This window comes from Sebastes fasciatus, chromosome 3 (assembly GCF_043250625.1).
Source record: "Sebastes fasciatus isolate fSebFas1 chromosome 3, fSebFas1.pri, whole genome shotgun sequence".
Classification (NCBI taxonomy): domain Eukaryota; kingdom Metazoa; phylum Chordata; class Actinopteri; order Perciformes; family Sebastidae; genus Sebastes; species Sebastes fasciatus.
The window spans coordinates 4,554,751-4,572,842 of record NC_133797.1 but is presented as its reverse complement, the minus strand read 5'-3'; the positions used below and the strand labels follow the sequence as shown (position 1 = coordinate 4,572,842).

The 18,092-nt window shown below is 41.2% G+C and overlaps 1 long non-coding RNA gene across 1 annotated transcript; it reads left to right on the top strand.

The window, feature by feature from the left end:
- The first annotated feature begins 7,965 nt into the window (after positions 1 to 7,965).
- LOC141765257 (uncharacterized) lies at positions 7,966 to 9,548 on the top strand. The gene is made up of 2 exons (XR_012593425.1): positions 7,966 to 8,178; positions 8,734 to 9,548. It is a non-coding gene; the product is annotated as an uncharacterized LOC141765257 (long non-coding RNA).
- The last annotated feature ends 8,544 nt before the right edge of the window (positions 9,549 to 18,092 follow it).

The window sequence follows — 18,092 nt, the reverse complement described above, 5'->3', positions numbered from 1 at the left end:
TAAGATGGCATTCGCCAATGTTTATCTGTTGTGTTGCATCAATTTTGTGCAAGCTAAATTTTGTTTTGGTAATTTGCAGTCAGACTCAGAAAACGGTAAGCAACTGCTGATTCAGAGAAAAAGCCACTGGCCCAAAACATACTTAGGTGTCCCAACCAAGTAAAGTCTATGTTTGGGAAACACTGCTATGTTTCTAATCCCTTTTACATTTAATTACATTTAATTTATATTTCACAAAACAGATATTTTTCTAGGCTATGCAAGTACTGACACAATCTTCTCGTTGAGTGGGTAGTTTATAAAAAAAAAAAAAAATCTTTTTCATGTGAAACTAGATTATGTTAAATGCTGTTTCATATATCTGTACTCATTCAAAGACTGTGTAATGAAACAATGTGTATGAAAATGCCATATGATGAGCCCAATTGTATTCAACAGGGAGGTTTTAAGGGTTTAACTATAAAGCTAAAATAAAATAATATTAAATTAGGGGAACTTGGGATCCTAGTACCATTTTGCATCTTAACAATACAATACACTAGGTGTTATTTGGCCCGTGGCCTACCATTGAGTTCCAGTTTTGGCGATCCAAAGGAAAAAATTTGGGCAACCCTGTTCCAAGGCCTAAAAACAGAGCCATGAGGAGGAGGTGCAGGAGTCCAGTTTTCTCTCAGACCACTTGAATTACAATATGCAGAAATGTTATTATGGAATTTTTGCTCCTTGACACAAAAAGATACTGCCTACCCCAGCTTAAAGGTGTCCAGGAGAATATTGACATTAAACAATTTATGTGACACCACCAATCAGTCTTCATCTCCCCTCGGCTTTATAGTGAGTTTCAGCTCATTGTTTAGCCGTCCGTCTACTGTTCTGGTTCATTCTCACTGCTCTCGTAACCTTGTTTTTAGATGCAGCAGACAGCTGTTTTCAGAGAAAAAGCTCTATAAACCTCCACTGTACACTATCTGCTCAGACAGACACAATCAGTGACTAGCTAGTGAAAATAGTGGAGCATTTAGCAGCTAAAGACCCAGATAGGTCCCTCAGGAGTTGGTAGAGACCAAAAACAGAGCCAAAATAGAGAGAATATTGGACCAGTGTTGCAAGATTGGGATTTTGATATTGACAGGGCACTATGCTTGGTAGGCTAAGCTCGACACGCAATGAATGATAACTGATGATTATTTTTTCCTATCCAATCATTATTCTGTCATAGCCCTGAGTGAGCGTTGACACACATAATATCCCTGCTGATGCTGAGGTGAATGTCCTATCAGGATGAAATGGCTGCATTGTGTAATTCTGTCATTTCAAACTAAATGTATATTTACTCACCATGATAGGTAGGCTTACAGCTCCATACAGAGCTTGTATTTACATTACAGGAACATATATAGGATAGTTTCATCTGGGCTATTACAGGATAAAATATAGATTATTAAAAAACGACTGAAGACATTACTATTAGTTGGTCACACAATGTCAAAGTGGAGTTTGATGTTTTCAGAGATATTGTATAAATTAGTGTAAATAATGCAAATATGTGAGTAAGAGTAAGAGTTTTTTTTATTAGGCGTTTGGGAGAAGCACTTCTATAAAACCATCTGTTTAACAGCTTTGTCTATGCATTCATTCATTTATTCATGCACAACAGTTTTAGCAATCCTCAGTCATTAGTGCAAGATGTTATACAGTACATGTACGTGTTTTGGATAAATTATTCCTCCTAAAACGATGAGGTTATCATTAAGTGAATCACCAAGTGGAAATTAAGTGGATAAAGACTGAAAGCAGGGGAAAGAAGCCTGGCTCCGTCCAAAGTTTAAAAAGTCAGCCTGCCATTATCTCTAGATTTTGTTCAATCCATAAACAAACAGAAGAGTACAAAATACAATGTATGGGTTTTTGGGGAGTTACGTATGTTGCTTGAATTAATTTCTTGGGTGGGGGCAATTATTTCCTGAAGTCTCTGCTGTTTATGAAGACTCCTGTAAGTCATTGTGCCATTCTAGCTGTGTCCCACTACTTTTAGCTTGTATGCTAAGCTAAGCTTACATTCTCCTGGCTCTTGATTCATTCTGTACTTAAAGCACATTCATGAGAGTGGTATCCATCTTCTCAGCTAACTCTTGGCAAAAAAGCTAATTATTTCCCAATGTTGAACTATTCCTTCAAATACAGTATTTTGTGATCATAGCAAGTTACTGTATCATAACAACAACAACATTACAAACAACAACAAGACCCAGGGCATCAATGGCCTTCCATATTTGCATATCATTTACATTTGAATGGTTCTGTAGGCCTTTGTGATCCCCCTTGACCCACTGGCAGGTCCATTAAGCAAATGCATGTTGTGCGTAAGTGTCAAAGCTTTGTTAACCAATAACACCAAAAATGTCATGTTGGTTTTACAGTAATGGGCATACAAAGTAGTACAAGGCATTTTTCATTTGATACAACACTGGGGTTCAAAATGTGAAGAAAGTCCAATGAGTCTTTAAAGTTAAAGGGTTGGTATAGTAGGCCTATGCTCTCTGCAAATGTTATTGAAATATTCCCATTTGATCACGAGACATCTTGTATGCAAGTGAAAAGGTTTGGCTAATGGTGGTGCTAGAAAAAGGGTCAGAGGTTCAACACAAATGTTTACAAAAATGTGAATATCCAAATAAAATAGCATGGAATTGGATTTCAATGTGAGTGTTAGTGTGCATGGTGCAAGTGTGGAGGGTTGATTCTCTGGGGAACATAAATGAGCAAATTGTCTTTTTCATGATGACACCTCATGAGTACAAGTTTTGGGGTTATGGTGGTGCCGGAAGAAGGGTCAAAGGGGCCGAAAAAGGTATGTTAATAATTAACCGTTAACCGACATTACAGGTCACATATCGTGCTCATTTTCAGGATCATACTTCTATTTTGTGTTTCTACTAGAACATGTTTACATGCTGTAATGTTAAAAAAAAAAGTTTTTTTCCTTATACTGTCGGCCTGAATATGCCTGTATTTACCCTCTGTCTTAAACGCTCCGTTTTAGCGCATTTTGACGGAATTGCAACAAAATTGCAACATAATTGCGTTGCTAGGCAACAGTTTGGGTCCATGTCTACTTCCTGTCAGCTGGTGACATTCACATACACTGCAACCAGAAATAAACTGGGACACATTTAGAATGTTTACGTTTAAATCTGTGTAAAGGGTCTAAATATTGTAGATTTGTGACATCACAAATGGACAGAAATCCTGACAGCTTGTTTCAAAAGCAGAGTTTCTGAATATGGGCTGTGTGTATTTCCCTGTGGATTGAGCGTTTTGATACTTTCACGGTATTTATGTAGGACTTAAGCCTGCTTTATAATAAAAAAAACTTGAAAATCTCACTTTTTTATAATATGGGACCTTTAAGAATTTTAACCGATTAACACTATTGGTTAAATGGTTAAAATAAACATTAAAGATGAAATAAAAAGCTGGGCAAAACTCAGAGGTGCACATTGTCACTTAAAGGAGAATACCTGGTCCACCTTAAAAGAGTCTGAGCCAGTGTTGATGCTCACGCCGGGGCTAACCGCCTTCACTTTAATCAGCAGGCAGCTGGCAAGACACGGGATCTTGGCTCGGGTCTTGACGAGTTGTTGAAGCATTTATACACCGACAAATAAACTGTACGCACACTGCGCAGCTACGTTCACAGCTAAAACGCCACCGACAACCCCACACTCACACGGTCTGCCGGACACTCGCTAACGTTAGGCCGGGTTGACAAGAGTACACCGTCGTCACACACACACGCTCTGTCTCTCGACCAGACACTCGCTAAAGTTGTGCCATGCTCACAGAGAACGCCGAGCAGACAAACAGCTGACAACCTCGCAGCTAAACTAAATGATGGACACTTACTGGAACAATACACGCAGCGTCACGGCTGCTACAGTAACTCTCCTGGACGGGTAAACTGGGGACTCAGTTGTCCGTTTTGCTCATACGCTGCAGCTGGTGATAAATGATGGATTTAACCTGTTTGTGCATTGGCTTTTCGTTGCAGCTGGGCGGCTTGTTAGGCATTTAAAAATAGCACCGCTGCATGAAACGCACTAATTTTGTTGGTTAACGGTTAATAATCAGATAACGAGGGTCGGTTATCGGTTAAACAAATTTCAAAATTAGCATCCCTACGCCAAACAGTAGGAATGATCCTTTGGGGACCATGAATATCCACAGCTAATTTCATAGCAGTTTTTCTTGTAGTGATATATCTTGCTCCAGTTAAATGGATGGGCCGAAAAAAGAGTTCAATGGTTACAGAGAGTTTTATTGGCTGATTTTGGCCGACCCATTCAAGCAGCACTTTCATCTGAGGAGCAGTTTCATCTGCAAGACCTTTTTGGTAATTAATTCAACTGCCTACTAAGCTCCTGTGAGACACATTTTGTTCCAAGTCAGACTGAAAATCAAGCTTAATTGACCTTTAAACTGATATTTAATCTTTGCCAGATTGCAGCATAGGCGTGAGGAGCTCTAACCCTGTTGCTCGCTGTCAGTTTGAGTCGCCATAAATAACCAACACAGACTATAAAACTGGCATCCCCTCTCAACCACGTGCTTTAGACAATTGTTTGTGGCTCGCTCTATACAGCCAGCTGTATAAAAGCCAATCTCACTGTGGGCCTCCCAGTATTTGGGTGGAAACAAATCTCATTGCCAATGGATTTCATGATGAAATGTAAATTAAAGCCCCTGTTCACAGTGAAGCATCTTGGACTGGTCTGAGGCTGCCCTGAATAGTTTTCTGTACTTGTCATCGAAGACTTCAAGAATTTATAGTTGAAATATCAAATACAGCTCAAAAAGAGAAAAAATAAAAATCTTCTCATTTGGCAACCAAATCGCAGCATCCGTCCTGTCAGCAAAGCACAAGGCATCAAGGACAAGCACCAATTTCCCAGGGAGTGAAGGAATACACCAGGTTGCCTTTTTATATGCAATTCCAGATGTCTCATTAGGGCTTGATGTCTTTCATCATTATTCTTTCATGTAATTCTGTAGCACACAGCATCTGCACTCCTCTCACAGTGTTTGTTATTTATGTAAATCATTTTCATCAAAAAGCAAATAAACATCCTTTGGAGAAAAAAAAGAAGAAAAAAATGAAATTGAAAATCACAAGGTGAACAGACAAGATTGGCCAATGCTAAGGAGTTCATAACTTACACAATCAAGAAATGGAAACACCAGCTGTCTTTTTCCATTTACTGACTCAACCGGGTGTCTCCCACACATTTCCATTTTAAGATACTACATTCGCCGGCTCCTAGAATCGACATTTGTTCAGTTTCATTCCTTTTCTTTCAGTCACCTTTTAAACTTATCAACAAAAAAAAGTCCATTTGACTCAAAGGAGTTCCATTCTAAAGGACTCCCCGTAGAAATAACCTCTTCCAAACCTTGAGTTCCCGTGCATAGATACACATCACTTAATTCTCAGAACGGGGGCATTAAAAGCTGACATTTACTGGGGTTACGTAAAGCCTCAAGATAGGATGAAAGAAAGTAACAAACAGTTTAACCATTTTCTCAAACAAGCATGACCTGACATGCATTTAATTAATCTGACTACATCAAAGTGTAAACAATGACAGGAATCAACACTGCATGATTCTGCAGGTCAAATTGTTTATCAAAGTGTCACTGCTATCCTGAGAATTAAAGGGGATATATCGTGCTCATTTCCAGGTTCAGACTTGTATTTTGGGTTTCTACTAGAACATGTTTACATGTTTTAATGTTAAAAAAAACACATTATTTTTCTTGTACTGTCTGTCTGAATATATATATATTCAGCCTCTGTTTGAAACACTCCGTTTTGGCGCCTTTGCAAAGGTAGTTTTCAATGATGACAAATTCAAACTACACATGGACTAAAGCAAATCAATCACATACTGGCACCGATGACAACCTGAATGTAAAAAAAAATTAAGAATAAGACGGGCACTTACAAAAAGGTGGTTAAAATACAAAATTACCAGAGATGACTGAATCATATTTACCTTCAAATATATTAAGTTACTGCCTAATGGAACTAAAGGAGGTCCGTGTCAAAGGCCCGAGACGGCTTCTGGTTGGTCAGTGTGGGCAGCCGCAGCATCAGTTGGTCAGTGGGCCGCCGAAGCATCGGTTGGCCAGTGGGTCTCCACAGCATCAGTTGGCCTGGGGGCCGCCACAGCATCGGTTGGTCAGTGGGCTGCCGCCGCATCAATTGGCCAGTGGCCCATCAAAAAATCCATAAGTTGGTATCGGCTGTCCGGCCCTGTCTGTCTCTTTTTTTCTGTTCTACCAGTTATGATTTTTTTTTATTTCTTTTTTTTTATTTAGTGAAGCAAGAAAAAAAAGGGGAAATTTGACAATACAAATAGAAACAAACAAAAGAGAAAAATAAATAAATAAATAAAAAATATCGGGTAACATGACGGAATTAACGGGACAGGGCAATTCTAACAAAACGAACAGTTATGATAATTGTTGTCACTAAAGTAATTGGTGAGATATTGGTGAGAACATAGGGATAATGCTAAGAGTAAGTTAGCATAGTTAGTTGTAAACAACCCCCCAGTTAGCCAAACCTATTTGGAAGATAATGAAGGCAAAGTGTTCCTTGAATTATGCATTGTAAACATCCATCACGGTTCACAAATCAACTTCCTTCTTCAACTTCTAATATGAAATTTCTTCCACTAAAGAAATATTGCACCAAAAGATCCACACAGCAATGTTAAAATGTTTTGGACAAACACAATGTTACACATCATTGAACTTTGTGTCTCTCACGAATTGCTATGCAGAGAATGCACTGGTGGGTGTAACCTTATTTCAAGGTTTTTCACTCTGTAGAGGTGTGTACTCTTCAAGAAGCCAGATTCTACTTCTACATGATTGTTGTTACATCTAAAAATCAAAGTTTATGGGGGGAAAAAAATGAAACTCAAGGCACGTCCTGACATCTGTGTTTACCTATTACAGTATCTGTTACAGTGTATTTCACATTAGAAATCAACCCCTTGCTGCACTGTCTCGAGCACATCGATAATAACAGAGTAGAGCCACGGCTAAAATTTTAATCGGTCTGGTAAAATAAAAGGATTTCAAAATAAATGGCTAATGCATCTGAATCCAAGCAACAAGGATCAAGGATGAAACGCAAGTAGCAGTGTAAAGAGTTGAAAGTTCTGCATACAAAGTGACACAATAGCTTCAGACAGTCTCCATATGGGCCTTTGGAGCGGGTAAAATTGAAAATGAAAGCACAGATGCTGTCGCAATACATCGGGGGATCACAATTCAACAAAGAGTCTTAGAACTGTCAGGATGTGGCAACAGGACTCTGACTAGTGTTGTTGAGGAGAGGCGCCTTCTGACAGCTTCACTCGGTGCATCATCCCAGTGTGAATGGGAGCCAAATTATCATATTTCATATGTCAGTCAAAAATAAAAAAAGATGACTGTTATCCGCTGGCTAAAGCAACAGAGTGAAGTGTTTTTCACTTTCAGATGGATAATCTGCTTTATGAAGTACTTTTTGATTAAAGACTTTTAATAAGTTTCAATCCATTTAGCCTTCTTAAAAGTAATCAAAACTTAGCCTCAGTATCCCTTATACTTATCTTTTAATGGATAATTTTAATGGGTAGTGCTAATCCAAATATCTAAATTATTATCAAGATAGAGCAATCATATTGATGTTCGACTCTCTGCATCTGATATATCTGCCTCATCTATCTCTGCAGCCATGCTGAACCCTCCACTGTAATTGGCCTCTGTGACCTTCTACTCACACCACAGGCTCCTGCTTTAAGGCTTTGCCAGTTGGATGGAAGTAATTATTTGAAACAAAACATGTTGTTTTACGACATCTTAAACTTACTGGTATTTACTACCCTGTAGCTACTGCGTTGTGAGCTTGGTGTCATATTTATACATTTACTGCACAGTTTATAAGAATCGACTGTGTAGCTTAGTGTTTTATTTTTGTGGAATGTCAAATCTGAGTCGGCACGGTTGTGCAGTGGTTAGCACTATCGCCTCAAAACGAGAGGGTTCCGGGTTCGAACCCGCCTTGGGCCCTTCTGTGTGGAGTTAGCATGGGTTTTCTCCGGGTTCTCGTCCGAAGACATGCAGGTTAGGTTAATTGTTGACTCTAAATGTGAGCGTCCTGCAGCCCTGTGATAGTCTGGCCACCTTCGCCCAATGTCAGCTGGGACTGGCTCCAGCCCGACCCTGAATAGGATAATCGGTTACAGATAATGGATGGATGGATGGATAGATGGAATGTCAAATCTAGCAGGGTAACAGCTAATGGGATTCATCAGTTATACTGATTGAAATTTAAAAGGCAGAGAACGACCGAGCAAAATAGTCACTGCTTGAGGCTTGAGGGACACACATGACAATTGTTGGACTGATTATATTTCCGATTTGGCCATTATGACTGACTGCTCCATATTGGACTGAATCCGTTATGACTACTGGGTCAGTTGGTGTTGACACTCAGGAGATAGTAAATGTTACTACGAGGATCTTTTAACTGGTTATGTTACAGTTTCAATTTAATACTGATGCCTCTATATGACCTACACAAGGAAGACCATCAGTGAGAAGATTGGCTATTTCTATATAGTTATTCTTATTAATGCCTGTCATCGGGTCCAATTCCCGCGAATTTACGGCACACAGGTTCACCAGAAACTCCTACAGCTCAGACTCCAGCGACCAGCCCGCCCTGGACAGACCGCCTGGCATACAGTGGCTCCTCCTTCGGCCAGGAGCAGAGCTTCACCTTGGTGCTCCGCTGGGAGCCAACACCGTCACCACACTGCTGGAGGCCCAGGCCGTATTGAAGGGGCCCGCTGGAAGGAAGGGAGGCATGGGAGAACCAGAACCAGGACTGCACGGGACAGACCGTCAGACCTTGCTGCAGTAAAATGAGGTTTTCTAAAGGGATTCTGGTACTCAGAAACACTACCAATTTTTGTCCATAGGGACCACCAAAATCGACACAAATGGAAAGTTCCTCGTAGAGGGATTGTTATTGTATTGTGCATTGTAATTCAGTATTTAAAAGCTGCACTAATCAATATTTTTATATGAACAGTATCAATATGTAGTGTGGAAAGTGTTGCTCATGGTCAGGAACCCACAAATAATTATCACCCGACAATGCGGACCATGCTCATCAGATCTGTGTAACTTTTTAGCATCTACTCATTGTTTTGGTTTGGCGACCAGTAAAAAGTTCAGCTGTTTCGAGCAAAAATGCTCTGACAAACGCACTGTCTTCTACGGTGAACATATTGTAGTGCTTTTTTTTGTTTTGTTTGTTTTTTTCTGTTAAAGAGCCTGATGTTTTTTTTCAAGAGTTGGTGGAGACCAAAAAGGAGTGTAAATTGTATTTTCACAGTTGGCTAGAAACATGACTTGAAATTAATGCTAATGTAGCACCTGGTCTGCATAAATAAACAACTATTTGCTGTTATGCACAGTATATATAACTTTTGGCCTTTCCATTTACGCACGTAATGGGGGGGGCGGCAAAATATTAGAAACAACTTGTCACCATGACCTGTTCTAACTCCCAACTCGTCGTGAGTGGCCCTCGGTGTCTGATACCGACGCACCGAGGCACCCTTTAGCATCTGTATGAGATACACTAGGCTTCCAACTGACTCCAATGTAAAACCATATGCTTCATTATCAGACAGTCAGAGCAACTGACATAGAGTAAAGAAACTCAGTTAAGGCGGGTGGGAGAGGAGGATGGATGGGTCAAACAAACATACGTTCACCCAGGAGACCGCCGTTCATGTCCCGTGTGAAACCAGAAGTCAACGTTGACATATTTTTACCTTAGTTTTGTTACGTAATTCTGTACTTTATCAATCCTACAAACGTAGTTGTTTTACGTAAGAAACATTTATTTTAACTCAAACAACAATCTTTTCCTAAGCCTAACCAAGTAGTTTTGTTGCATAACTAAACCTAAAAACTAAGTAAAACTTTGTTGGAAGTTTATTTTGAAAAATGCATGCAACGTGCAGAAATTAACACACCGTCCAACATTACAGGCATCATTAAAGTACACTTTATGGCAGGGCTATTGTATAGTGTAATAAAGTGGACACAGGGTGTGTGAATGTTGTGTTTTTGTAGACTGTATTTCTTTCTCACTGACGAGACAAAAAGGTTCAGTGTTGGTAGTCATTATGTGTGGGCAGTACTGCTTTAGTCAACCACTCGCAACAAAGCTGTGAGCTGTACACCGAGTAAGTGTTATCCTTGATGCTTTGAAGCTAGACTTAAGCGACAATCATGATGATAGCATTTTTCTTTTCTTTTTCTTTGGCACAGTTTAGCTCAATACAGAACAAAAATAAATATTCTGGCTTTGAATTAACGACAAATAGCCCTAGGCTTGCAGTTCCAACTGATCAAAAATGCCGGCCTCTCTAACAGCTCTGACATGAGGTAGGTGATGCATATTTATGAATCCCATCTGCGAGTATAAAATCATAAATAAATCAAATATCTTTTTTTTTTCAAAGAGCGAGTTTATTCATACATGTTGCATGGAGATCTTAATGGTTTTGTGGGATACAGAGATCACTCTCAATACGTATTGTCTTTGTCCAAGTGTTGTGAATAATGATTCGTTAATTGCTTGAATACATAAGAGAGGAAATTGTAATTTGTTGGGCAGCGGATCATTGCTCATATGTTATTCATATGGTAACTGATGCAGAGGGAGGCAACAGTTCCTCTCCGTGAAGCCCGGCTTAGTTAATTGGTTATGAAGCCTGTTTTCTTATTACAGCGTTACAAAGGTCGAAGGTGTCCCTGCAGTCTGCCTTACTGGATACGTGTTGGTGGAGCTCCTGAATGAGCAAAGAGCTTTTGATCTCACTAAGTGCCTCAGTTTATGTAATGTGCTCTGCTCTCCAAATGTGATTTGGTGATAGATTTTGTAAACTGATTATTATTTTTACAGAAGTGCAATATGCATGAGGCCACCCCGAATGGCTTCTACTCTCGAACCAGTCCTGTGCCAAACAACACACATGCTCTTCCACTTTTGGTTTGGAGTTTCAGAGTTAATAATGTGCCTACCTACTTAGTCATTTTGTTAATTATGCCACCCTGCACAGGTGGGGAATTTGCATTCCTCTAAATAATAAGAAGGTAGGGAATGAGTCCTTACCCCAAGTGAAGGAGTTTAAGTACCTCGGGGGTCTTGTTCTCGAGTGAGGGGACGATGGAACGTGAAATTGGCCGGAGAATCGGAGAAGCGGGGGCGGTATTGTTTAGTTTAGTTTAGTTTATTAGTTTATTTTATCGTGGACAATCCCAATTAATTGACTGTAGCAATAACAGTAAAAAGGGCAGCTTTAGCCAACATGGCTAATATCCAGCTGTAGTCCCCGGCCCGATGACAATAGGCACCCTAAAAAGAACAATACATTACACATATTGCATTCGCTTTACCGCACCGTTGTGACGAAAAGAGAGCTGAGCCGGAAGGCAAAGCTCTCGATCTACCGGTCAATCTTCGTTCCTACTCTCACCTATGGTCATGAGGGCTGGGTCATGACCAAAAGATCTAGATCGCGGGTACAAGCGGCCAAAATGGGTTTTCTCAGGAGGGTGGCTGGCGTCTCCCTTAGAGATAGGGTGAGAAGCTCAGTCATCCGTGAGGGACTCGGAGTAGAGCCGCTACTCCTTTGCGTTGAAAGGAGCCAGCTGAGGTGGTTCAGGCATCTAGTACGGATGCCCCCATGAGGCGCCTCCCTAGGGAGGTGTTCCAGGCAGGACCAGTTGGGAGGAGGCCACGGGGAAGACCCAGGACTAGGTGGAGAGATTATATCTCCACACTGGCCTGGGCACGCCTCGGGATCCCCCAGTCAGAGCTGGTTAATGTGACCAGGAAAGGGAAGTTTGGGGTCCCCTGCTGTAGCTGTTGCCCCCTGCGACCTAACTCCAGATAAGCGGTTGAAGATGATCTGATCTGATCTAAATAATAAGATCCAACCAAATGGCAACTGCTGGAAAATGAAGCCAATGTGGAAGTGCCAAAAACTGCAGTTTCTCAGATGGCCACTTGAGGCTGTCTCCAAAAGTGAGTCAATCCCCGTAGATTCGCATGTTAAAATGCTCAACTTTACAGTGCACAATCCGCAAAATATGACGAGTAGGAATGAGATCACGTATCATCTACACTTGTTCTGATAGCTTGAAGTGATAGGCTGGGTGTGGTGTAATCAGTGACATTGGGCCCTATTTTAACGATCTATAGCTCATGGTTTCAAGTGCATATAGGGCGTGTTCAACTCCACTTTTGCTATTTAAGCGACACGTAATCGAGGCAAAAGTAAGGCGCAAAGGGGTTGTATTTAGTCTATTAATTAATCATAGGTGTGTTTTGGGTGTAACATGAATTAAACCCATCAGAATGTCATCTTCCATTCCCTTTAAAAGCCAGGTGCACCTGCACCAGGTGCATTGCTATGTAAAAGGCAGCAAACTGGATGTCCGATTTCTGCTGAGAAAACGTATCTGCTCGTACACGAAGTGAATATGTATGATAATAAGCACTAGGCTAAATATGTGTAGCACCCCAACACTCTATAGTAGCTATAAATAACCTTAAACTAAGATGAAGGGGTGTTTGAGTTCGGTTTCTTAAGGTAGCTACCAAAAAAGGTTTACCTGTTGTGGGTGAAAATGATATTACCCTAGTGATACACAATCTATTTACACTCACAGTGATGTATTTTAAATAACTGACCCCAGACAACTTCTCTGAATGAAAAATAATAGTTTACTGACCGTTTTTAGTAATGTACAAATAATATTTACCCTTTTTGTTCAAAGAAAAAATAACAATTATAACACACTTTATGCCCCTTTAAAGTCCCAAAAATAAACACTTCCAATATTAGACCAACACTTAAATCATCAGATTATCTAAACAATTAGTTGGCAACACTTAAATTACCTGGCCAGTTACTGGCAAAACTGAATTGGTTTACACAAATATACTTTAACAACACACTTAAATCATCTTAGATTCCCTTTGAAAATCCTATTTCTTCCCTTTTCCTTTTAACCACTATTCCCCTATAGAAAATAAACAACTTCAGATCCAACACTGAACTCAATTAGACTCTAAACATTTCTGTGGGCCCACACACACACACACACTCACACACGCACGCACGCACGCACGCAAAATAATAAAAGTAGCAGGCCTGTACGTTGCTCGGGTGCGGTGCGGCCGTCCAAATCCTTATCCTCAGCGAACAAAGACGTGAAAAGTCCAACTTACAGTTCGAAGTCTTCCTTGAAGAAACAGTTCGTAGTTCGGGAAAAACAGTTCAGGTCCGAGAGATGAATCCAGTGGCAGCGGAAACGAAATCCCCGTCACGAAGCAGGCAAACCGTCCTCCTCACGTAGCGAGCAACAGCCTTCCTCACAGCGAGCAAGCGTCCTCTTCACGTGGCAAACAGTCTTCAGTTAGCAACGCCGTCCTCGTGGCTAGCAACTTACTGACGTTAGCATAGCAGCGACACAGCTCACACCAAACATTCACTTAATCCACTGTGATAAAAGCAAAACGGTGTGATAGTTCACAGCTACACTTTTCTACTGTTTACATAAAACATTCACTTCACCAAGCTATCAAACCTAGCGTTCTTCCCACTCCTTCGTTCTCTCTTTTCCTACGTCTGTTCTCCGTTTTCCATTCTTCTCATCTCCTCTCTCCGCGTCTCTCTTCCCCGTGTTTTTCTCTACTCCCGCCCCCTACTGGTTCTCTTCCTTAACTACAGCCAATCACCACAGGTGTCATTGACTGATAACTCAAGTAACCAATCACAAACAAAATAGTTGAAACTAAAGGCACAGTCTGTGTATTTTTCACTTAGTTTGAATCCACTGTTTACCTTAAAACAATATAGATCTATTTATTTTGAGCTACTCATTAACACATTTACATCCTACCTTATTTATGATTAGATTACTTTTTAATTAAACCTTTGTTCTTTCTTCATTAAACTAAATTACTTTCAGTTTAATTTCTTTACTGGATTTATCCACCTAACTTTATTAGGCAAACTTGTTTTAGTCCCTGACTGTTTTACACCGGGCTACATATGATAAACATGTATTAATAAATAATGAAATCTGTATTACTTTCCGATGCAACCCACGGGGGGCTCGGAACGGCTGAGCGGAATCGTCCGGAGATGCATTACGCACAGGCGGGCACTGCCCGGAGAGGCGGTGCATAAAGGGGGCGTTTATGGGGAGAGGGCCCTACAAACTTTGAAGTAGCCTTCGTATACACTCGCAAACACAGAGAGATGATGAAAGGAGACGCCACAGAGGCGTATGTGCACCGTGATCTCCCTGGTCAAGACGGTGGTGACGGTGGTGGCGGTGGTCACGTCAGTGAGCGGAGGAGCGCTGAGAGCATGCCGCAGGGTTAAGCAATACAGAATGCCCAAGAGCCTTACTTCATTATATTCAATTATATTTTGAATTATAACCTGCCGCCTCAATTTAGTGTTTTCCACATTGTTCTAGCGCCGGAAGAAAACTGTTGCGTGTCCCCGTGTGTGTAACAAGCAGAGTGTACACATGTTATGACCCTGCCTGTGTAGACACATCTTAATATCTGAATAATGCGCCCTTTAAACAGCAGGACAAATACTGCGTCAGACTTTAGACCAGGTTTTTGTTGGTCAATGGTGCAATCGTTTTTGCTGCCTCAAGAGCAATGCGTCAACAAAGCGACTGACCATAACTCATTTTAAGACCAACACTCATGGGTGCACAGTACATTTGCTACTTACACAACCTGGGTGCTTGGCGTGAAAATGACAACTACATAGGTCTGAAACTAGAAAAAACAGTTGCGCTGCGCTGGGTGTGAGATAGGGCCCTTTGTCATTAGTGGGGAAGGTGAAGTAGGTTGGTAGTGTGACGTGACAGGCAGTGGCTTTAAAGATGCAAATAAAGGGGTTGGGGATAGGTGGTTTAACTTAACTTGCCACCGTTTATTCCAATGTATCCACATGTTAGTGCTGTTTGCTAGCATTTCCCTCAGTCCGCTCCTGGTAATTCAATCAGGAGAGACTCGTATGAATTGAATGATGATTTATTACAAAATGCACAAATTATGAATAGTAACAGTCTTTGGCGATTTAGACCCGATGTGAAATAATAAAGGGGAAGTGAAGCTGTAGTAGGATGTAGAAATATTCCCCCCGGGTCTAGACACTGGTGGTGGTGGTGGTGAAGACTGATGCAGATCCGATGAATGAAGTGGAGCAGGATTACTCTGATGTGATGAATCTGGAGGTGATAGGGTGGTGGAGGGTCGCGTCCGTTAGTGCTGAATGCTGACACTGAAAGCGCATAGAGGAGAATGGTTTTTAAACTTTTGACAGCAGCATGTGATTGGTTGAGGGAGATATGGCAAGCTCTGATTGGTCGCTGAAAAGAGAGACGCCCATAATCAGCTGACATATTAATAGCCCATGAGAGAGAGAGAACCAGAATGAATGAGAATGAATGAGCTTGCACCCCTAGTCTTCCTGTCTGAATTTTCGCATAAGCTTCATTTATTATTTTCACCATTTATTACTTTCGCCAAGGCTGAAGGCCTAGGAAAGAGGTTATGTTTTCACCGGCGTTGGTTTGTTTGTCTGTTAGCAGGAATAATCCAAAAGTCTGTGATGGATTTGAATAATTTTTTTTTGGAGTGGTGGGGTGTGGCACAATGAACAATTCATTAGATTTTGGTGGTGATCCGGATCATGATTCTGATCAGCCTGAGCATGTAGACCACAGGGTATAACACATGCGCTGTGTAACTGAAAGAGGCGGGGTCATGCGACATTGACGCGTTGATGGCGCATGACCCCGCCTCTTTCCTTCAGAGAGAGAGCGGGGGTTGGTGGGGTTTTTCACATTAAACTCTGTGAAATTACAGTTGAGTTCAACCAAAACACACTTGGTGCTTGACGAAGATGCTTTAGGTGAGTTTTATTTTGTTTCCGTCCAGTATAAATGAAGTGTTTTACGATGCTCCGCTACGTACAGCTGATCTCAACATAAACAAAACTAAACGTGGATGATGGCGCAAGCTGAACGGAGAGGGGGGGGCAATCATACTCAGGCATCTTGGCGGAGGTCTGCGCTCTCCGAGTGCCATTCTAGTTCTTCATGTTATTTGCATATGCTGATATATTGAGTTTCAGATGGACAAACACCCATAATCATAAAAGCTGTGTTACAAAATATTCGGGGTGCGAATCAAAGTGCATCCATGAAGTTTCCAAAGACAGCTTGTGCAGCTGAAAATAAATGTGTAAGTCTATGGTCTCCTAATCTGACTTCTTTCTACTGTTCTGTAATAAAATATAATAAAAATCAAACCGTGCAGGAACTGTAATACTGTCAGTGGAATCCAACCTTTACCTGTTTTTTTCCACATTCAGCTTGCACCTCTGTCCTCTACCTGACATGCAAGTCTATCAGTAACCTGCACCAAGGGTTAGAGTATGTGTTCAGTATTCTAAGAGCCCTGTAATACATTGTATCAGGCTCCCAAGGTGAAAGGGAGAGACAGGGGCCTGAGATTAATTCGAACCACAGTATAATGAGGCTGCTCTCAGACTTCCCCGGTGAATAAAGACAAATGGCTTTTGTTTGTGCCAGCTTTGCTATCTTGCATTGATAACTCCAATAATTCCATTTCATGTCCAAGTCTCATCTGCCACAGCCAGAGAAAACTGAAAAAAGTGAAATAAACTGTAATTGAGGGAGGCTTTTATGAAGTGACGAGGTATTTTCACACTCTAGTGGAAGTAATCCCAAGCAGGGAGAGCGGAGGATGGTGGATATGAGATGACAATGCTGTCCTCTCTCTGGAGAAAAGTCTTTCGTTGAGCACAACAAATATCTCGCTTCCAATCACTTTGCTCTTGGCTGAATGGACATTTGCATGCAGGATTCTTGTGTGGGAGCCATCAAATCAAAGATTTTACTTGTCAAGACCATCGCTTTGGTGATAATTAAAGTCCCAATCAATAATTGCTGTAATTGCTCCATTGCCCTCAGTCATATCATGCCTGAGTCTACATGGTCTACAAGGTCAAAGCTATCACATGTAGGTTGGACCAATTCGTGTCCACACCTGATCCTAACCCTTTCAAGTGCAGTGATCGCATGACATGCATGACCTGCAAAGTATCCTAACTTGCAGGTCAGGTCAATTTTATTTATTTATTTTTCCCAATCAAATCTGGGCCACTTTCAAATGTGGTCCTAAATCCGATACATGTCCGATCACTGGCAATGCGACTGCTGTGGGAATGGTCATATCGGAATTCGTGTGTGTTTCCAAGTTATACTTCACTGTGCGGGTGCAGATCACCATGCCATACCATCACCATACGTTGTCGGAGCGGTCCGTTGAAACTCTCTCTCCACAGAACAGACTGATACTGATAATGTTAATGTTTAATGTTTAATGTTCTTTACCTGACAAAAAAGACTTTCTATATTACCGAATTCTTCCACTAAATTCGGCATCATCACTCGGATGGAACTCAGATTTAACTAGAATGGCACTCGTATAGCGCAGACCTCCGCCCCCCTCTCTGTTCAGCTTGCGCCAACATCCACGTGTATTTTTCTTTATGTTTAGATCAGCTGTATGTCACGGGGCATCATAAAACACTTCATTCAAACTGGACAGAAACAAAATAAAACTCACCCAAACCGTCATCGTTACTGTTCCCAACAATCACCAAGTGTGCTTTGGTCGAACTCAACTGTAATTTCACCAAGTTTAATGTGAAAAAATGCTTAATCTACAGGTGTCCCGCCCCCGCTCTCTCTCTGTCGCTCTCTCTGCAGGCAGAAGGAAAGAGGCAGGGTGATGTGTCATAAACGCGTCATCAGTTACACTGTGCATGTCTTAAAGCCTGTGGTGTTAATGCACAGGCTGAGTGGAGTTATTAAAAGAAATTCCT